Below are 23,728 nucleotides of genomic sequence, written 5' to 3'. Positions count from 1 at the left end.
TCTCAAATAAATAAATCTTTAAAAAATATAAGCAAGCTCAAAATCAGTGTATTTTAGAAAATAATTTTGATAGGCTAGTATTCTTTTATTGTATAAAATACTTATGACCAATCCATGTGTAATCATAAAACAAATTTGCTTCTTTATGTCCTGTATGAAGGTAAATATGTGATAGAATTTGGTTAGAAAATTGCCTTGTAGGTCGCCTAATTATATTTTATGGGCGATGAAGGTATCTCCTTAAACATATTCTATTTTAACAGTTTAATAGAGAGGACACACTTTTATCCAAAGAAGTCCATTTACTTTTCATTACCTCCAGTGATTAGAAATTTCTCCCTATGATACAGAAGTAAATCATTTGAAATGAATGAAATATATTTTAGTGGGAATGTACTAAAGACAATTTTGGACAAGTACAAATACATATGCAACAATGCTGTAAAAAAATTCAGTTTTTGACATAATTATAGGTTCATATTCAATTGTAAGAAATAATAGAGATCCTACATACCTTTTATTCAGTGTCCCCCAGTGGTAACATCTTGCAAAACTATAGTATAATATCACAAGCAGCATATTGGTATAGATATAGTGAAGATACAAAACAGTTCCATTACCATAAGAATCCCTTCTCTTGCCCTTTATAGCCACACCCACCCATTCCCAATCCTCCACTCCCACCCCATCCTGAATTTGTACTCCATTGTGTTGTTTCAGTAATGTGATGTGAATAGAATCCTAGCCTTGATGATATTTTGGGTTTTGCTTTTTTAATAACATAATTCCCTCAAAATACGTCCAAGTTGTTGCATTTGTCAATAGTCATTCTTTTTATTACTGTGTAAAATTTCATGGTATGAATGTACTGCAGTTTGTTCAACCATCCGTTACAGAACATCTGGGTTGTTTCTGATTTTTGAGTATTACAAATACAACTGTTGTGAACATTCTGGTACAGGCTTTTCTATGAACTTAAGGCTTCATTTCTCTATGATGGCTAGGTTGTTTGGTAGTTGCGTGTTTAGCTTTGTAAGAAACTGCCAAAATGTTTTCCAGTAGCTGTATCATTTTATATTTCCTCTAGCAGTGTACGAGTGGTCTAGGTTTTCCATTTCCTCACCAGCATTTGTCACTATTTTGCTTTACTCATTTGGTAAGTACGTAGTGATAACTCATAATGGTTTTATTTTGCATTTCCTAATGGCAGTGGTGTTGAAAATCTTTTCATGTGCTTATTTTTTACCCATATATCACATCTTTGATCAACTATCTGTTCATGTCTTTTGCTCATTTCTAATTGGATTTTTTTTACTGAATTTTGAGAGTCTTCATGTATTTAGATACTAGTTCTTTTTCAGACATGTAGTTTTCAAATATTTCCTCCTGGTCTATGACTTATTTTTCCATGTTCATGACCGATCTTTTGCAGATTTTATGAGTCCAGTTTACCAGCTTCCTGTTTTACAGCTTACTTTAGTTATCCAATTGAACTCTTTGCCTAGCCCAGTATCCCAGAGTTTTTCCTCTTAATTTTTTTTTCTGAAAGCTTTATAGCTTTTTGTTTTACATTTTAATCTGATCTTTGGAAGAAAGTATTTAATCTTTAATCATTAATGATGGTACTATCTGTAAGATTTTTGAAGATGTTCTATATGAAATTAAGGAAGTTCTCTACTAGTTTGTTGAGAATTTTGATCATGAGTGGGTGTTGGATTTTATAAAAATTTTTTGATGTGAATTGATATGATTTTTCATCTTTAGATGCTTGATGTAGTGCTTTATAGTAATTGATTTTTGTGTATTGAACCAGCCTTGCATTTTGGAATATATCCTACTTGATTATGGTATATTACTCTTTTTATGTATTGTTGGATTCTGTTTACTAAGAAAAGTCTTTTAGAAATTTGCATCTAAGTTCATGATAGATATTTATCTGTACTTTTCATTTTTTTTTTTTTTTAAAGATTTTATTTATTTATGTGACAGAGAGACAGCCAGTGAGAGAGGGAACACAGCAGGGTGAGTGGGAGAGGAAGAAGCAGTCTCCTAGCGGAGGAACCTGATGTGGGACTCGATCCCGGTACGCCAGGATCACGCCCTGAGCCAAAGGCAGACGCTTTAACGACTGCGCTACCCAGGCGCCCCTGTACTTTTCATTTTTTATACTGCTTTTTGTCTAGTTTGGTATTAGGCTAATGTGGGCCTCATAAAACGAGTTGGGAAATGTTCCCTCCTCATTTACTTTCTAGAAGAGATTGTGTAAAAGTAAACAATTTTAGAGGATTGTGTTAATTCTTCTATTTTTAAATATTTGATGGAATTCTTCAGTGAAACCATCTGGGCCTCATGATTTTAAATTACACACTTCATTTCCTCAATGGCTAAGGACAATTCAGGTTGTCTCTTCTTGGCTGAACACTTTTTCTTTTCAAGAACACTTTTTATGTGGTGGTTCCACATAGTGACTTTCCACATTGTATATTCACATGTAGACTTTCAGAATTTAAATCATTGTGAGTTTTGGTGGAAACTGAAGTTATTAGTAACGTGGGTCAATGAAAAAGAAATAGTTTCACTCAGACTAGTTTACAGAAAGGGAATTTCAGTGTCTCAACATTTTCTAGAAGAATCTTACTATGATCTAATAATGACTGTATGTTGAGGGCATGTCTGAAAGTGGGTAGAGAAGATGGTGAGCAAAAGTATTTTGAGGGGCGCTTGGATGGCTTAGTCAGTTAAGTGTCTGCCTTTGGCTCAGGTCATGATCCTGGGACCCTGGGATCAAGCCTCATGGTGGGCTCCCTGCTCAGCAGGGAGTCTGCTTCTCCCTCTGCTCCTCCCCCTGCTCGTGCTTTCTCTCTCTTGCTCTCTCTCTCAAATAAATGAAAATAAAATCTTTCAAAAAAAAAAAAAGTAATTTGAAAAACAGCATTGCAGATGATTCTGGGTTTTCCTTCTATCTTATACAAGGGACAGTACTCAAGTTGGCATTAAGAGAGTTGTCAGAATTGGGCTAGCACATTTGGATAAGAGTATAGACTCTTCAAGGATGCCATAAAATCGTACTCAGACAAAAACACCACCTTAATTGGCATTTTGGTTTAACAGTTAAGTTTCCACTAAAAATATGTGTCTTCTGGCATCCTATAATACCATATTTATTTTAGGAAGACAATTTGCCTTAAAAATTGAATATATTGATTTCTTGTATTTGCCACTGTTAGGAAGTATATTTAATTGATCATTATATATTTTTTGTAACTGTAATCTAGAAAGACTTTATCATCCAAATATTTACTTCACAGTTATATTGTGATGACATAAACTATAACATACTGTTAAATGGTGTATTCTTTAGGTGTTATTTTATTTAATGCATTATATCATTAAATGAATTGCTGAACATGGAACCTTAATTTTTTAATGACACATAGGTCCAAATAACCTGTTATTTACAGCCTATTTTGTAATAAACTTGAAAATTTTAGAAAAGTTTTAGATTTATAAGAGAAAAAGGTTGAAGTTATTAGAAAAAGTTAAGATAATAACGTCAGAGCAGACTAAATAGATGAAGTTTTAGAAGTAAAGGTAAAGAGCAGACATGGTTCCCATACCCAGAATTCTTCCCCCTCCCCCCATCCGAATTCTGACTTAATTGTTTTGGGGTAGGGCCAAGGCATTTACATTTTTTTTTTTTAATGATTTTTTATTATATTATGTTAGTCACCATACAGTACATCCCCGGTTTCCGATGTAAGGCTCGATGATTCATTAGTTGTGTATAACACCCAGTGCACCATGCAATACGTGCCCTCCTTACTACCCATCACCGGTCTATCCCATTCCCCCACCCCCCTCCCCTCTGAAGTCCTCAGTTTGTTTCTCATAGTCCATAGTCTCTCATGTTTCATTCCCCTTTCTGATTACCCCCCTTTCTTTATCCCTTTCTTCCCCTACCGATCATCCTAGTTCTTATGTTCCATAGATGAGAGAAATCATATGATAGTTGTCTTTCTCTGCTTGACTTATTTCACTTAGCATTATCTCCTCCAGTGCTGTCCATGTTGTAGCAAATGTTGAGAACTCGTTCTTTCTGATAGCTGAGTAATATTCCATTGTATATATGGACCACAACTTCTTAATCCAGTCATCTGTTGAAGGGCATCTCGGCTCCTTCCACGATTTAGCTATTGTGGACATTGCTGCTATGAACATTGGGGTGCATATGGCCCTTCTCTTCACTATGTCTGTATCTTTGGGGTAAATACCCAGTAGTGCAATGGCTGGATCATAGGGTAGCTCAATTTTTAACTTTTTAAGGGACCTCCACACTGTTTTCCAGAGTGGCTGTACCAACTTGCATTCCCACCAACAATGTAGGAGGGATCCCCTTTCTCCACATCCTCTCCAACAATTGTTGTTTCTTGCCTTGTCTATTTTTGCCATTCTAACTGGCGTAAGGTGGTATCTCAGTGTGGTTTTGATTTGAATTTCCTTGATGGCTAATGATTTTGAACATTTTTTCATGTGTCTGTTACAAGGCATTTACATTTTAAAAAATACAATCTCTAGGTAATTCTAGTGTGCAACCAGTATAGAGAAAGGGAAGGTAAGAAGGAGGTACATGATTCATAGCTTTTATTTATTTACTTGCATTGAGGAGCAGTGGGAATGGGAAGGTTTAACAATTGAATGAGAATCCTTTTGAAATTGTAATACCCAAATTCTTAGTGAAGAATCTGTAGAATTTAATGATTTTCTTCCCCAATACTCAGCAATGGAGGAGAAAGAACACTCTCCTTTAGAGGTTAATATGTTTGGTTTATGGTGTGAAGTGGATTAGGCAAATGATTTGAGAGTGCTAGTGAGAGTATATTTGAGAGAGAGAACTTTGGGTTCAGAGTTGGTTGAGGGGTCAGAGGAAGCCAGGGATAGCTGATAAACTAGATGTGATGTAATAAAGCTAAATTTTCACAAGAGTGAAAAACAGGTTTTGTGTAAAAGTAAGGTGGGATTGAAAGTTAGGAAGTAGTTATAAAAGGTTTTTTTTTTTAATAAGTAAATTGATAAAGTATAATATAGATGATTGTTGATCTTGTAGAGACATTAGAGAAACTATAAGGCTGTGGTAATGGCTGGGTTATAAACATGTATTTGAAATTACTCAGGATGATAATGGAACTGGAGAGGAAAAAAATTAAGTGAGCTGATCGAGGGATTGGTTAGACTTTATTAGCTGAGGATGACAAATTTATACTATAGGATAATATAAATCTCAAAGGAAGATCTGTTAAATAATTGTGGTTGAGCAGTGGTCTGTGATCTGTTGAGCCAAGAGAGTACTCAGTGTATCTCATATGATAGTGGGCAGTGTCCCAAGGTGACAACTATGATGAAATATAAAGAGTTTCAAGAAAAATTTTCAAGAAAAATTATTCAAATTTTATATCTCTATTAGAAATTAAGCCTCAAAGGGGATGCAGATTCATTGAGAAAGGCAACCTGTCATCAGTAGCCATCTTTTTTTTTTTTTTTAAACATGAATTAAATTTTCCTGGATCCTTCTGTGTCATTGGAATTTTGGGCCATTTTTATAGTACTGCTATAATTTTTATAATTCTACAGAACCATTGAAAAGTTCATAGCTATAATTTAAAAATCTTAGTGCTTCCCTCTGTGAGATGTTTTTTGCTATTTTTTTTTTTTTTTTTAAGGAAAAGTGAAGTCTTCTTTTAGAGCTGACTCATACTTAGACTTTCCAGTTGCTTGTCTTTGCTGAAAGGCTAGTGAATGAGCTGTTGGCTGCCTGTAAGCCCTCTCAGTAAATCATTCTCGTTTTTCTTTTTGCACAGTTTATTCACAGATTTCAGAATTCAGTTCTCACCTTCCTCAATGCTAATATCAAACTCCTTAGCCAAATAAAGTTGTTAATTAAGACTACTCAGTACAATTCTCACCTCCCCTAAGTGTTAATTCCAAACTTCCTTTATGAAATTGTACCGTAGGGAATATTTCCCATAATTGCTAAATCTATTAGGTGTATTCTACCACAGAGTTACTCATTTCTTCCAGAATTCACTAAAAATTCTAGGAACAAAATATCCTTTTCTAAGGTTATTACTATGGATCAATAGATGCAGGAAAAAAAAATTCAGGTGAAGGAAAATTAAAAAGTACATGTAGAGGGACGCCTGGGTGGCACAGCGGTTAAGTGTCTGCCTTTGGCTCAGGGCGTGATCCCGGTGTTCTGGGATCGAGCCCCACATCGGGCTCCTCCGCTATGAGCTTGCTTCTTCCTCTCCCACTCCCCCTGCTTGTGTTCCCTCTCTCGCTGGCTGTCTCTATCTCTGTTGAATAAATAAATAAAATCTTTAAAAAAAAAAAAGTGAAGTACATGTAGAATCCAGCAGGCTGTATGTATAATCAAAGTTTTGGTGACGTGTTGGAGATTAATATCTTATTGGACTTCTATATATGAAAAAAATAGCAATTACAAAGATATTTTAAAAAGGAGCCTGAATAAATTATGATATTGACACATGAATGTTATCTGGATAACATCTACCCTCCTCTCTATATAATCATTATGTATAAACTGGGGTCCATTACTAAGTTGTTATATATATAAATATGTGTATATATATGTGTGTGTGTGTGTGTATAGTATCTTATGTCATTCTCACTAGTCAAGAAGGTAGGCCTGAAAAATACCCATTTTATAGATGAGAACATCAGAGCTGATGGGTTATATAATTCATCCAAAGTCACGCAGCTAGTGTCTGTCAGGGTTGAGTTTTGGAACTCCAGAGCTAGTAGAGTTTAATGCTTCCCTTACATGTACATGTTCACCATTGCTTTTACCCTGTGAACTGTAATTTGCATTTTGATTTTGTGTTCCCATCTAAGATTATTAATCATAGGGCAGGGATCCATCAGCCAGCATTTCTTAAACTCATTAGATCAGGAAAAGCTTTCATTCAGGGTAGCCATCTCTTAACAGGGACTGGCAATTTAGATGGCTGGCCAAAACTTTGTGGAAGAGAGCTCATCAGCCTTTTGTTTTACTACAGTGAGGTTACATCTCTTACTCTAAAGTGAACACCGAAGGTGAAAATTATGTATAAATAAAATTACCCCTGTACATAACTTGATGCACTTGTAAGTGCTTTACAAATGGTTTTGGGACTATAACCTTTATCATTTCCCCTTTTCCTTAGATACTATTCCTCCATGGATTTAATTATTAAGTTTTCCTCACATGCTTGGCTCCCTGAACAGAGTATTTCACTTCTTTGACAAAGACTGGCAAACTCTCTTGACATTCACACATTCTTTGCCTCGCTCGAGTAATTAGAACTGTTTCAGGCTTGATTGAATCCATAACTCGTATTTTATAAATGAAGATTTCAGGTTATTGCTGAGCTCTAGCTAGTTTAATTTTTTTTTAAGTGAAAGCATACATATAACTTACTGTATACATTTCTTGCTGGGTGTCTCTTCCTGAGATTGGATAATCCCAACTCTTTGGCTATTTTCAATGAACTCTTACTATCTATGTGACATTGTAGCATTCTCGGAGCCCTTGTATTTTCCATATTCCAAATTCCATTTCCATGTTTATAAGCCCAGCTTTAGTCCCCCATCTTTTAAAATTCAAACCTACCAAAGTTGAAACAGTAGTACAAGGGTACCAGTCTACCCTTTACCAACATTCACTAATTAGTACCATTTTGCTACTTTTTGCTTTCATTCTTTTTTTAAGTACAGGTCAAAAATGTGTCCCAGATCACCAAATGTATCTATAATTTTAGACATTATGAAATATCACCACTGAACACTGCAGTATGCAATTTTTCAGAAAGGAACTATCTTAGATATATCTAAGACTATCAGAATACCATTATCACTTTTACGAGAATTGACATTAATCCAGTGATATAGTCTTCTTATACTGTCCATATTTAAATTTTGCACTTGTCTTCAAAATGTGTTTTGTTTCTTATTTTTTGCTTCAGTTTTTTAAAAATTTGAAATGGAAGTATGGTGACATATGAATTAGTTTCAGGTGTATAACATAGTGATTTGACATTTATATGTTATAAAATGTGTGCCCTTGTAAGTGTAGTTACCATCTGCCACGGTACACAGTTATTGCAATATTATTGACTATATTCCCTATGCTGTACTTTATTTTTTTTAATGTATTTTTGAAATTTAATCTTCTATTTTTAAAGATTTTTTTACTTGTTAGAGAGACACAGGGAGAGGGAGAAAGAGAAGCTCAAGCAGACTCTGCTCTGAGTGAGGAGCATGATGTGGGGCTCAGTCTTAAGGCCTTGAGATCAGGACCTGAGCCAAAAGCAAGAGTTAGATTCTTAACCAACTGTACCACCCAGGTGCCCCTAATGGTGGACTTTTCATTCTCATGACCTATTTATTTTATAAGTGGGAGTTTGTGTCTCTTTATCACCTTCACTTATTTCATCCATCTCTCCAACCCTCTCTCCTCTGGCAACCACCAGTTCTGAGTTTTTGCTGTTGTTTGTTGGTTTGTTTTGGTTTTTAGATTCCACATATAAGTGAAATCATATGGTAATTGTCTTTGTCTATTTCACTTAGCATAATGCCCTCTAATCTATGCATGTTGTTGTGAATGGCAAGATTTTATTCTATTTTAAGAGTGAGTAATATTCTATTGTATAAATTCCACATCTTCTTTATCCAGTCATCTATCAGTGGACACTAGTGTTGCTTTCATACCTTGGCTATTGGAAGTAATGCTTCAGTGAACGTAGGCGTGCATACATCCTCTTGAGTTAGTGTTTTCTGTTTCTTTGGATAAATACTCTGAAGTGGAATTACTAGGTCATATGGTATTACTATTTTTAACTTTTTGAGGAACCTTCATACTGTTTTCTACAGTAGTTTGCATGAATTTACATTCCCACCAACAGTGTACGAGTTTCCTTTTCTCTACCTTCTCACCAACACTTGTTATTTTTAGTCTTCTCAGCACTAGCCATTCTGACTGGTGTGAGGTGATACCTCATGTGATTTGGATTTGCGTTTCCCTGATGATGAGTGATGTTGAGCATCTTTTCCTGTGTCTCTTGGCCATGTGTATGTCTTCTTTGGAGAAATGTCTATTCACGTCCTCTGTCCATTTTTTAATTAGATAGTTTTTGTTTTCTTGATGTTGAGTTGTATGAGTTTTTTTTTAATATATTTTGGATATTATCCCCTTATCAGATATATCATGTGTAAATATCTTCTCATATTCAGTTTGTTACATTGTTTTCTTGATGATTTCCTTCACTGTGTAAAAGCTTTTTATTTTGATGTAATCCAAGTTGTTTCTTTTTGCTTTTGTTTCCCCTGCTTGAGGAGACAGATGCAAAAAAATATTGCTAAGACACATATCCAGGAATTTATTGCCTATGTGATCTTCAAGGAATTTTATGGTTTCAGGTCTTTAAACCATTTGAAGCTTATTTTTATATGTGGTATAAGAAAGTGGTCCAGTTTTGTTCTTTTGTATGTAGAGATGGTTTTGTCTGACATGGTATATTCTTGCCTCCTTTGTTGTATGTGAATTGACCATATACATGTGAGTTTATTTCTGGGTTCTCTGTTCTTTTTCATTGATCTGTGTCTGTTTTTGTGGCAGTACCCATACTTTTTTGATTACTATAGCTTTGTAGTAGATCTTAAAGTCTAGGTTATGATACCTTTAGCTTTGTTCTTCCTTCTCAAGATTGCATGGGCTCTTTGGGGTCTTTTGTGGTTCCAAACAAATTTTTAGGATTATTTGTTCTAGTTCTATGAAAAATGTTACTGCTTTTTGATTAGGATTTCATTGAATCTGTAGAATTCTTTGGGTAGTATAAATGTTTTAACAATAGTAATTCTTCCAATCCATGAGCATGGAATATCTTGCCATTTGTTTGTTTCACCTTTAGTTTCTTTCATTAGTGTTTTATAGTTTTCAGAGTACAGGTCCTAGATATTTTATTCTTTTTGGTGTGATTGTAAATGTAATTGTTTTATTAATTTCTCTTTCTACTTCATTATTAGTGTATAAAAATGGAACTGATTTCTGTGTATAAATTTTGTATCCTGGGACATTACTGAATTCATTTATTCTAACAGTTTTTTGGTGGAGTCTTTGGGGTTTTCTATGAATAGCATCATGTCATCTGCAAATAGTGACAGCTCTACTTTTTCCTTACTAATTTGTATGCCTTTTCTTTTTCTTTCCTGATTGTTGTAGCTGAAGCTATATGCTTTCTTAAACATTAAATACTAGGTGGTCTCTTATGACCGACCCCATCCTTTGGTACAGTTTACCATGGTATTGAGGGATGTCAAGATAGTATCAGACTTTCCCATGAGAAGCACAGCCCTAAGGAGTATATATTGTGCCCCTATGAAGTATTGCTTACAATTATTGAGGCTCTCCAAGTGGGACCTGCCTCATTTAAGGGGTCCTGCTTGACAGGGCTTCCAGTGTAGTCTTTTGATTGGTTGGTAGATTTTGGGTCCCCAACTCAGTTTGCATGATTAAATTGTGTGCCTGATTTTAGACAGCCTACCTGAGGATAGTCTAACTCGTCTTATATGCCCATGCCACTCATATGATATCCCTTGTCTACTCCCAGGAAACAATAGCCATGGGAATGAGCTGAGAGAAACATCTAGAAAGGTTGATTGGTATTTTGTATGGAAGCCCAGTCGCCTTTAATGTTTCCCATAAATTCCTCAAGCTGAAGAAGAATAGCAATCCAAGTTAGAGCCCGCTGGTAGAAGACGGCCGGTCCGGTACTTGGTAAATTTAAGGGTGCTTGAATTGTTTTGGAGAGCTGCAATTGGGTGTATTTTTTATTGTGAGGAAGTCTCCAGGAGTGGTTCTGAAAGGCAAAAGACCATGTCTCTCCTTTTCCTGTACCTCCCAGGGTCTGGGGGTTCTCTTTTCACAAGATTGCTCCTTGCCTTTTACCACCATAAAATTGGTGTCTCCCATCCTCTCCTATCTCTTTAGTCCAAATTTTATATCCCTCCTTTTCACTTTTATTTTTTGTTCTCTTACCTGCTTTAAATTCTTTTCAGTAGTGTCCTTTATTACATTTTCAGTCAACTTTGGTTTTTGAGCTCTGAGTAATGCAGTGTTCATTTCTTCAAGGATTCCATTTTGTTTAGTTTTGTTTTTTCCTTGTATTGGTTTTTACTCAGCTCTCACATAACATCTTTCTGTTTCTAATCACTTCTATTTTGAGTTTTTGAATTTCCGATTTGACATTTTTTTATGCCCTCAGATGCTTATTTAATTATGCCTAATACAAGTTGGAGTACTGTGTTTTATTTTTCTCTTCATTTTTTTTCAGGTAAATTTTATCAGTTGAAGGATTATGCTTCTTTTGTTTTCTTTTTATAGTGGTGTTGCTTGGATACCACTGGCTATTTGCTGCTTCTAAAATAAATATTTTTTCTTTTCTAGATGAGAAATAACAATTTATATGTGGAGGCGATGGTGAGACTTCTGAGTAGCCTAGGAATTTTTTTAAATTTTATTTTTAAGTAATGTCTACACCCAATGTGGGGCTCAAAACTACAACCTTGAGGTCAAAAGTCGCATGCTCTACCAACTGAGCCAGTCAGGCACCCTTAGAATACTATTTTTCTAATTTGTTAGTTTAGGTACCCTTTTCTCTTTATAAGACAGAATAGGTTGAACACAACAGTTTTTCTTCTTTACTTTTTTATCCTTTTTCCTTTTTCCTTTTTTTTTTTTAGTAACATCTTCTCATTCTAAGATAATTTCATGTTTCCGTAGGTCCTGTACTTTTCATAACTGGCTTCTCCCTTTCACTGTGTCACCAAGTCTCTAAGGACTGTCTAACTCTTCTCTTTGCCTCTCATTTCCCCACAGAGTAGTACATCCTTAAGACCCCTGTGTTTGTTCCTGTGTACTTCTAAGCCTCTTCTTTTACATTGGCTAGCAACCACTTTCTTATTTATCAAGTCTTAGACCTGTTCTCAATATTGCCTAATTCAGGTGAGATCTTTTCTTTCTCAGTGTGAATTTCTTTTTTTTTTTTTTTTTTAATTCCACCTCTGCTAGGATTTCTCTTCCCCTCTTTTCTATGGTCCCTGTCCTTCCTGTTCTTGCATGCGTGTCTGAGGTTGCAGATGTTAATTTCCCCATCTTCATACAGCTTTACATTCTCTAGTTTTCTTCTTATCCTAGTTATTCTATAGGGATGGATAGTTTTGTTTTCTCTTCTGGTAGATCTGCAGTTTTTAGAAGCTGTTAGTTGGTTGTTATTATCTGACAGGAAGAGTGAACTCTAGGCACAGTTAGCCTTAGTAGGAAAGCTTTATTTATGAAGATTATAACTGAAATGATACAATTATAGTCTTGATAGGTACTTTCAAGCATTCAAAATAAAGTACATTTTATCTTTAAAGCTAAAAATATTATTCATTATATATAAATGCATGTTCACAAATGATACATTCATGTTGTTTTAAGCATTTGTTCTTGATTTCCATGGTTTTATGATGTTAGTCATTAACATATTAAATATTGTTTACTATTTATTGTGTTCCCCACCTTAGTCCCTAAATAATTTCTCTTAGATGCATAGGAAGCTTGGTCCCATGGGAATAAGTTTGTATGGTCCAGTGCTTTGTCAATTAGAACCGCTTCAGATTTATTCTTTGTAGTAGATCATTGTCTTTGTGAGTAAAATCCAATGAACTACATAACTTGTTCCTTATTTTTTTGCATAGGTGATGAACCTGTGCAAAAACAATATAGCAGACCTGAGATTACGGTCCTTAGAAAGGTCTTTCTCAAAAGTTTAGTTCTTAATTGGTGTATGGAACTTGGATTTTAAGAATGTTCCCACAATTCCATAGCTGGTAAGAGTCTCACTGTGCCTAAACTCTTTTACAAATAATGAAGTTTATGCTGATCACCTGCTTTTCTTCTGAGAGTCTGGAATTTTGGTCTGTGCTAGACAGAGGGTATCTACATGACCAGCCCTCAGTACACATCCTGGACACTAAATCTTTAATAAGTTTTTTTGGTAGATAGCACTTTGCACGTGTTGTCGCAACTCACTGTTGAAGGAATTAAGTGAATCTTGTGTGAATCCATTGGGAGTCCCTCTTAGCATCTTGCATCTAGTTTCCTTCTAAGTTGTTCCAGGTGCCTTTTCCCCTTGCTGATTTTGCTTTGTATTCTTCCACTAATAAATCTTAACCTTTCACTGTAATGAATATGACTATAGACTAATTCCTATGAGTCTTTTTTTGTGAGTATCTGAACCTGGGGTTGGTACTGAGGACCCCCAACATGCCACCTTTTAATAATTATGAAGTGTTTCTTAACACTGTTGACTACGGAGTTATGTACTTAATATTCACTTTAGTTTTTTTAATTTAAATTCTCATTTTTCAGGTCTGCAGAATAGTGTTTGTTGTTTTGTTTTTCCCTTAAGAATCTTAAATAGAACTGGCAATAAAAAGAATCTTTATAAAGTTATGGCTTTTTGCCATGGAATTGGATCCTACTGTGATGATACAATATTATATTGATCTTGACATTTAATTTATATTTTGAAGCAATATTTATTGAACAGTCGCTATGTATAGATACTGCGCTGGATATTAAGAAGGTAATGTGAACAAACTGACCCAGTTGCCCCTCTCATTGATCTCAGAATTTAGCTGAAGTGCTGAACAGTATCACATTACACAATTAACCTTGTAATTGCCTATCGCATAAATACCATGAAGAAAAAGCACAGAGATCTATGAGAACACCCTGGTCTTTCTGTTAATATCGATGTCTAAATAAAAAGATTTATTGGGGAGGCTCAGTCAGTTAAGCATTTGCCTTCTGCTCTTGTCATGATCCCAGGGTCCTGGGGTCAAGGCCCCTGTGGTCAGTCTTCTTGCTTATTGGGGAGTCGTCTTCTCCCACTCCCTCTGCCCCTCCCCCCACTTGTGCTCTTTCTCTTGCTTTTGCTTTCTCTTTCTTTCTCAAATAAATAAAATTTTTAAAAAAAGACATATTTTGCAAAATAATAACTGAAGTAATAAGATCTGCAGGATGAGTAGGAATTCACAAGGTATGTATATCTGCTTCCATGCCCTGGACATGTCTGTGTGATGTATATACTAAGTGTGTCTGCGCGCCTTGTCTATAAAAGGTAGGGCAGAAGAGAAGGAAGGAAGGAAGAGCACCTAAAAAAAAAAAAAGAAAGAAAAATTCAACTTCAAGAGTAAGCCTAGTTTATTGAGAGAAGTAAAAGAGAACTTTTAGGCCTCGTATTGAGTAAGAGTGGAAATAGCTAAAGATGAGATTTGAAAATTCAGTCAGTGGATTTCAAGCTAGATGCTGAACACACTGACATTTGCATAACCCTTTGCCATTTACTAAAGATGTTGTAATATCTCCTGCTTTTAATTTCGTGACAATCAGGAATTATTGTCATGCTACAAAGAGAAAAATAAACAGAAAGTGTATGTGACTTTTCCAAGTTTGTATATTATGAAGTGCAGTGCCAGTACACAAGTCCAGATTTTCAGATTTCAAATGCTATGTATATATTTACTAATTGGCCAGAAGGGTAATAATAAGAGTAGTAGTACATTATTTGGAAGTCATATTGAGAGTGTTATGGCTAGTTTTATATTTGTTTTATTTTACAGCATATTAGTATACTTTTACATAGTGTTTTTCTTTCTGAACATAGATTAATATGTTTAACTTTTGGGGGAAAACTAGTATAAGATGAAAATTCTTCATCTCAGAAGCCTTTCAGTTGTTTTTTACTGTTCATTTATACCAGCTATTCTCATACCTCGCTGTGCATAAAACATACCTGGAAAGCTGGTTAAAATGTATATTTCTGAAAGACATTATTAATAGACTCTAACTTGTTATGTGATCAGGGATTTGTGTTTAAAAAAAAAAAAAAGAATCCACTTTTGGGTTTCAATTCTGTGTAAAATGAGCTTGCTTGGAAGTTACCACTCCACCCTACCAACAAACAAAAAGTTGAACAGACTGAAAAATCAACTCTTGAGAGAGACCCAACCAAGATNNNGGGAAAGAGAATACAGTCAGTCACAACTTACCAAAGCAGAGACCCATGAGCAGAAATCCCTGTGGGAACCAATCCTGGGGTAGGAACATCTAAGCTATAATTGAAATTGCTAGAGGCTCAGTGCACAGAACTCTGAGAGTTAAAAAAACAAAACAAAAACACAAAACAACAAAAAAACAAATACAAGGGGGCCCTAGTCATGGGGAGCCCCCTGTAGTAGTATTGTGAGATTTATCTCCAGGAGCTTGAACAGATTCCTGCAGTAAATATCAGAGAAAAGTCCCTCAGGCTTCTAGCAGGTGAAGCAGGAAGGAACCATTTAAAAATATCCCGGAGCACTGTGTTCCTTCTTAATAAAGCCTGTTCTTAGGGGAAACTTGTTGACCCTACTCTAACCTGCTGGAGTATTTCAGAGAATAACTGACCTGGGGAAGGAGAATACCCAACTCCAGTCAAATTTAGTGTTTTATGTGAAAGCAAGGAAATACCCAACTCCATCCCACTCTAGCCATGCTATCCCATCTAAGGGAGAAGAAAAACAAAGCAAAACAAAAAACACCTGAAAAGCAATTATGAAGTTCACAGTCCTCCAGAGGCATAGGCTCACTAAAAGATTGAGACCTAGTCATAGGACTATAGAGCACTTCCCCTATTCTCACATCTCATCACTACATTATTAAAGGCCTATTTGTAGCAGTGTGTTTTTTCCTTGCACAGCATATCTGGCTATCAAGAAAAATTTATAAGACGTATCAAAAGGCAAAAAACACAATTTGAAGAGACAAAGCAAGCATCAGAACCAGATATGGCAGGGACATTGGAATTATCAGAGCAGGAATTTAAAACAACTGTGAGTAATATGCTAAGAGCTATAATGGATAAGGTAGCATGCAAGAACAGATGGGTGATGTAAGCTAAGAGATGGAAACCCTTTGAGAATAAAAAAGAAGTGCTAGAAATAAAAGACACTATAATAGAAATGAAGACTGCCTTTGATGGACTTAGTGGTAGACTGAACATAGCTGAGGGAAGAATCTCTGAGCTAGAGGATATATCAGTAGAATCTTTGAAAACTAAAAACCAGAGAGAACAAAGCCTGAAAAAAAAAAACAATATCCATGGACTATGGGACTACAAAAATTTCAATACTAATGTATAATGGGAATAATCAGAAGGAGAAGAAGGAAAGAAACAGAAGAAACATTATTGTTGCATTATTGCAATAATGCAACAATAATGACAGAGATTTCTCCGAATTAATGTCCGATCTCAAACTACAGATTGAGAAAGCTCAGAGAACACCAAGCAGGATAAATGCCAAATAAACGACCCCTTGGCATATCATCTTTAAACTACAGAAATTGAAAAACAAACAAAAATTCCTGAAAGAAGCCAGAATGGGGGAAAAAACCTATAGCAGAACATGAACAAGAATTACATTTGACTTCTGAGAAACCATGTGAACAAGAAGAGAGTGGAATGAAATACTTAAATGTTGAGAGAATGTAGGAAAAAAAGCCAACGTAGCATTTGCCCCCTATAAAATTATGTTACACAAATGAAGAATAAATACTTTGTCAGACAAACAAAAATTGAGATTTGTTGCCAGTTGATCTGCCTTGTAAGAAATGTTTTAAAAGAAGTTCTTTAGAAAGAAGGAAAATATATAGGTCAAAAACTTGGGTCTATATAAAGAAAGGAAGAATATAAAAGAAGGAATAAAGGTCAGATAAAAACTTAGGAAATAAAATGTGTATAGATGTGGAAGGAAGACATAAAATTGTCTTTGTTTATAGACAACATGATTATGTAGAGAACCCGAAAAGTATCAACAAAAACCTTTTGGAACTAATGATTAAGTTATTGCAGGTTTGCATGATACAAGGCAAATATGCAAAAGCCAGTTGCTTTCCTGTATACCAACAACAACACATTAAATTTGTGATTAAAAACACAATACTATTTACTTTAGCACCCCCCAAAATGAAATAAATACTAAGGTATAACTCAAACAAAATATGTAAAAGATGTTTATGAGAAAAATTACAAAAGTAATGAATGAAATCAAAGAATAAATGGAGAGATATTTTATGTTCATGAATAAGAAGACTCAATATTGCCAAGATGTCAGTTCTTCCCAATTTGGTCTATAAAGCGCAATCCCAGTAAAAAAAAATTCCAGTAAGTCATTTTGTGGATGTTGATAAACTGATTCTGAAGTTTATATGGAGAGGCAAAACACCCAGAATAGCCAACACCATATTGAGGGAGAAGAACAGAGTTGGGAACTGACATTACCTGATTTTAAGACTTATTCTAAAGCTAAAGTAATCAAGACATTGTGGTGTTGGTGAAAGCGTAGGTGAATACATCAGTGGAACAGAATAGAGGGCCTGGAATTATACCTCCATAAATAGCTGATCTTTGACAAAGGGTCAAAGGCAACACAGTGAACAACAATAATCTCTGTAATGAATGGTGCTGGAATAGTTAGACATCCACACACAAAATAATGAATCTAGGTACAGACCTTATAACTGTCACACAAATTAACGCAGAATGTACAGACCTAAGTGTAAAACGCGCAACTATAAAATTAGAAGACTGTATAGGGGAAAACCTGGATGACCTTGGACATGGTGATAAACTGACTTCATTAAAATGAAAAATTTCTCCTCTCTGAAAGGACACTATCAAGAGAATTAGTAGACAGGCCACAGACTGGGAGAAAAATATGTACAGAAGACTCATAAAGGACTCACGTTATCTGAAATATAAAAAGTATTCTTGAAAGAATAAAAACACACACAAAATGGGCCAATGACCTTAACAGACACCTCACTGAAGAAGGTATATAGATGGCAGATCAGAATATGGAAAGATGCTCCACATTGTATGTCATCAGGGAAATGACAGGACAATGAGATCCTACTACACACCTGTTAGGATGCCAGAATTCAAAAAACCAAGAACACCAAATGCTGACAAGGATGTGAAGTAACAGGAACTCTCATACATTGCTGGTGGAAATGCAGAATTGCATAGCTACTTCGGAAGAAAGTTTTTGTACAAAACTAAACAACTAATCTTGTCATATGATAGCAATCACTCATGTTGGTATTTATCCAAAGAAGTTGAAAACAATGTCCACATGAAAATGTGCACACACATGTTAATAGCTTTACTCATTATTGCCAAAAACTTGGAAGCAATCAAGATGTTTTTCAGTAAGTAAACGGATAAACGGGTACATCCAAACAATGGAATGTTATTCAGTGCTAACAAGAACTCAGCTATCAAGTCATGAAAAGACATGGAAGAACCTTAAATGCATATTACTAAGTGAAGCCATTTTGAGAAGGCTACATAATGGGTAATCCCAACTATAGGACATTCTGGAAAAGGCAGAAGTATGGAGACAATAAAGATCAGTGGTTGCCAGGAGTGAGCGGTGAGAGATGAATAATAGAGTGCAGAAGATTTGAGTGAAAATACTCTTGAATATATTATAATGATAGGTATATGTTTGTACTTCTGTCCAAGCCCATACAATACAAAGAGTGAACCCCAAGGTAAAGTATGGAATTTGGGTGATAGGATGTGTCAATATATGTTCATTCATGGTAAAAAAAAAACCAAAAAATTATACCATGCTGGTCAATGCTATTGATAGGGAGTCTATGCATGTGTGTAGGCAAGGAATATACGTGAGTCTCTGTTCCTCCCGGTTTTGTCATAAATCTAAAACTGCTCAAAAAAAAAAAAAAAAAAAGTCCTGGAAACAAATCCCAGATGATTTTGGATGCAAGTGGTTGGGTAACAATACTCTTGAGAATTGAGTTTGTATCTTTATGTCTAGCTGTAGGTGTAGTATTAACCTGTCTCTTATCACCTGAGTTCAAATTCTGCGGGCTCTAATAATTACTGGCCATGGGACAGAGCCAAGTTGATTAAATTCTGTTCTTCAGATGCCTCAAATGAAAGAGAGAGAGAAAGCTAGTACCTGTATTATCAGGCTTTGTGGAGACTAAAGGAGAGAAGTGTAAATACCTAAAAGCGTTCTGCATGTGGTGAACCTCAAATGTTACTGATGATGGTGATGGTTTTAGTTAAGTAGAAAACACCTAATCTCCATCTCACGGAACACAGTTTTTTAAATCTTGTGTCTGCGTTTTTGATTCATCCCAGCAGGGTTCTCTAAAGGCTGCATTTGTTAGGCTCCCCACATGTTCAGGAATCCTGTAGGAAGTGTGCTATGAGTTAATGCTTTCCTATTTTCAAGTTGTTACGTTTTATGATAAACGCATTCGTTGATTCACATATTTTTGGATATTAAATAATTCCTGGGCAAGTTATTATAAACAAGATTTACATCATTTTGAACTTATTCATTTGTGGTTTTGTATTCGTTATTTAACATTATATACATTTCCCTAATAGATGGACGTATCTTACGGCAAGGGCCTGTGTCTTTCTACTCACTTTTACCCCTTCCAGACCCTGTATGACTTCATCCATTTGTTCTTCCATCTGTTAATTCTTTATTGTGAGTTACACAAATATTGATCAAATATGTACTACAGTTTTTATATCTATAGTGTGTGTGTATAAACTTGTTAAGTGAGCAATGGATGAATCAGTTGTTTCTTTACTACATCGTGTGTCAGTCTTCTTCAAACACAACCTCTAAGCATTTATATGTTATTGTTAAGATTTTTTAAAGAGAACAAAAATTCTACTGACTTATAAACTGAGTGGTAACTATGCATATATATACAATTCAGTATTTCTTATGTTCGTACATAATTTTGCCTTGAGATACATGTTTGAATCATATTTCATGTTAGAGTTGTTTTCCAAGCAAACATAATCTACTTAGGTCTGATAAAGGGAAAAAATGGATGCATAGGAAACTTGGAACATGGTGGACACAACCTCTTTAATTTACCTTACCAAGTAGTCAATTACAATATAGTATTGAACTGTTCATACCTCAACTCTTCAGAGGCATTGTGTTTATTGAATATATTTCAGTATATTTATTAGGGCTCTGGGAATGTATAGCATAACCAGAGGAAAATCACTTTATTAAAATGTTTGTATATTGTGCTCTTTACCAGTTTGTTTGTTTGTTTTCAGGGTACCAGAACCATAAGTAATAGGCGTTCTATTCACATCAGATGTCTCTCTCTACATACTATCTATAGAAATTGATTAATTAGGGGTTTTATGAAGAAACACTTTGGAATAACTTTATAACATATATTTATATACATATATAAGTCATCATAAATATATGACTCCAAAAGGCATACATTTGAGATTTTGATAAGAATCTGTTACCTTATAGGAAGTTTGATTAACATTAAAAAGAAAAACCATATTTAAAAAAATCCCTTCAAGGACATTAAAGATAAAAATTACATTCATCATGGGAAATGTATTAAATATCTACAGCCACAGATGAGTTAATAATCCCTTTTAGTCTTACATAACCTTTTAAAAAGGGTTATAATATTAAAAAGTTACAGTGTTTGGATTAGGTGATGTTTTTTCTTGTTCCCATAATTAAAAAATTGAGAAGATTTAATATAACAGATTTAACAGAAGCGTGCCCTGAAGTTATTGCCTATGTTCTTCTGGATGCTTTGATGCAACTTGTCTGCCCTCTTCAGGCTGCATCTGAATATATTAGAACAATTTACAATGTCCTTTAAACTCATAAAATTAGGCCTCTAATATTCCTCTGAACTACTGAAACAAAAAATATTTTTTTAGGTAACAGTTAAGTGCTTATAGCATTTGTGGTTTTCAACTTTCAATTTCAGATCGCAGTGAGGTCTGAAATGTGCTAATAATTAGTACTGCTGAGGTCTTACTTGCTTGTTAGTCTAAGCAGACATAGACATATGCAAGAATCCAGTGACTTTCTTTGTCATTTGTTAGGATTCCTCTATTTACCTGTTAAGCATTGAGAAGTTGGAATATGGGGGTTAAGGGATAACGGAGTTAAGTTTAGAGAACTGGGTTTATGTTATTGGGCACATTCCTTCTAAGGAGTCCTTTTTACTTTGAATAAGTATGATTAACATTGAAATACATAATTCTGAATTTCACTGAATCATTTAATGACAAACAGATCTGTTTACTGATGCTATTACTACTGAATTGCATCCAACAGAAAAGGAACCCCCATTTATGTTGTCAGTATTATATTTTCTCTAAGTATTGTATTTGTGTTAAGTGTAATTTGCTTGGCTTCACTGGAATTCTCTATTCCAGCTAGAAATATTCTTTTCTAAAAAAAAAATAATTTTTATTTATTTGAGAGAGAGAGAGTGAGTAGGGGGGAGAGCCAGAGGGAGAGGGAGAAGCAGACTCCCCGCTGAGCGGAAAGCCAGACTGGGTGGGGCTCCATCCCAGGATCCCGGGATCATGACCTAAGCCTAAGGCAGATGCTTAACCCACTGAGCTACCCGGCCACCCCCAGTTAGATATATTCTTAAGTAGAAGCAACCTGCCTAGAAAACTTTTTGTTTGCTTTAGTGCTCTAGATTCCAAAGGAAAAAATGTAAGAAATAGGTCGTAACTTCATTTATATACTATTTTAATAACTTCATATATTTTCCCAACTAGACCAGTATAGTAACATTCTAAGTGTTTTCAAAATTTATTTTGTCCACCTCCAATATATAGTACACACTGTTGCCAGATACCACTTTTTAAATTAGTATTTTGTACAGTCCACTTCTTTCAGAACACTTATAGTTGTTCACTGTTTATAGAATAAAGTCAAGGTCCTATTTATATTTCTACTGGAAGAGAGCTTCCAGTCTCTTCTTTCCTTATTTTCTAACATGAAGCTTATATTCTATTATTTGAAATACATCATACACATTTCAGACAGGGTAGTCTTTTATTTACACTGCTTCTGCTACTTTAATATTCTCTTTCTGTCCTTTCTTTTTATAATTTTAGTCCTTCCATTCTCTTTTGAATATTTTCACATTCACACTTTGTCCACCTATTCCAGTCCACTGTGATCTCATTCTCCTCTATAAGCTGTATATATATTGCACTTAGAATCTGCATTCTTTTTTTTAAATATACAGTTGATCTTCGAACAACACAAGGGTTAGGGGCACTGATCCCCACATGCATTCGAAAATCTGTGCGTAACTTTTGACTCCCCCAAAACTTACTAATAGCCTACTGTTGACAGGGAGCTTTACATATAACATGAATAATTGATTAGAAATATTTTATATGTAATATGTATTATATACTGTAGTCATAATAAAGCTAGAGAAAAGAAAATATTAAAATTATAAGGAGAAAATACATTTACAGTATTGTATCAAAAACTTTTCATATAAGTGGAACTTTGCAGTTCAATCCCATGTTGTTCAAGGGTCAACTGCGTATATATCTTACTTCTGTATTCGTGCATTTCTATTCATTTTTCTTAGAAGCCTCTTAAAGGTGGAGATTGTGAGTTATACTTCTTTATTATTGTAGCACATATTAAAATGCTGATGATTAAAACATTGATGATTAAGACCTGAGTTCCATATTGGCATATGAAATTGACATTATAAATTATGTTCGATGATGTTAGATGTTAAATGACAACTTAGTCATTATATTAGTTGATGTTAGATTGATGATTTAGTCCTTATAACCTTTCAAGTCATGCCTGCCATTTCTTTGATAAATAGCATGTATTTGTGATGGTAAATAGATTTAAAATATTTTTTTTTTCTTCCCAAGACCACCAATAGAGTAAAGTAAATTAGCTTTAAAAAGACATTAACCTGTAACATAAATCTGACTAAGTGGGCTTTTATTTTAGTCCCCCCAGAATTCAGAATTTCTGCTGCAGTGATACTAGTTTTAGGATATATATGCTATATGGACTTTTTAGGAAAGTATATTATTCATTATCACCATCATCAAACCTTAAATGCCTATTCTGTACTAGGTCCTAGCCATCAAATTATCAGTGCATAAATATAACATGCATAAACGGAACAGATACATGGATAAAATAATAGTGCTATGTATTAGCTGAGAATTTCTATTTCAGGTGCAGTTGCCTTAACAAATATTTTAGTTATAGAGATTTGAAGTGACTTCTGAAGGAGAGGAGATTTTTGAGCAAACTTTGAAAGGAGGGAGGACATTCTAAGCAAGGGATTTAAACTCAAAGAATGAACATGGGATGTCATAAAACAGAGAGCCTTTAAGTATGATATGGTCAGATAGACATGGGTCATAAATCTAAGCTGTGGCCAGGGTATGGAGGATCTTGTCTTCTGTTCTGCCCATTGTCTTCTTTATAGAGGCAGTGGGAAACTTGGACTTTGGAACACAGGATAGAATCTACAATTGCTAATTGGGAACTTTAATTGAAACAGTGGGGTGATATGGAATACAGTGTTTGAAGGCAAAATTAATTCATCCTCTTCGACTCCTCAGTAGTCTTTGTTACATTTTCTTGTTTTATTTTCTTCAGAGTACTTATGATTATCTGAAATGTAGTATATACTTGTATGAGGCCTCTTTTTCTCACTGGACTATATTCTCTCAAGATCAGAGCCCTTGCTCCT

General features: G+C 34.9%; 1 protein-coding gene across 4 annotated transcripts in view; it reads left to right on the top strand.

Annotated features, from left to right (window-relative positions):
• The window catches only part of TUSC3 (tumor suppressor candidate 3), a 221,527-nt gene that overhangs the window by 79,168 nt on the left and 118,631 nt on the right, over window positions 1-23,728 (top strand). The gene's annotated exons all lie outside the window — the stretch shown is intronic.

The sequence above is a fragment of the Ursus maritimus genome, unplaced genomic scaffold (genome assembly GCF_017311325.1).
Source record: "Ursus maritimus isolate PB19 unplaced genomic scaffold, ASM1731132v1 scaffold_28, whole genome shotgun sequence".
In the NCBI taxonomy this organism is placed as follows: Eukaryota; Metazoa; Chordata; class Mammalia; order Carnivora; family Ursidae; genus Ursus; species Ursus maritimus.
Note: the sequence above shows the minus strand (reverse complement) of the source record. Positions and strands in the feature narration are given on the sequence as shown.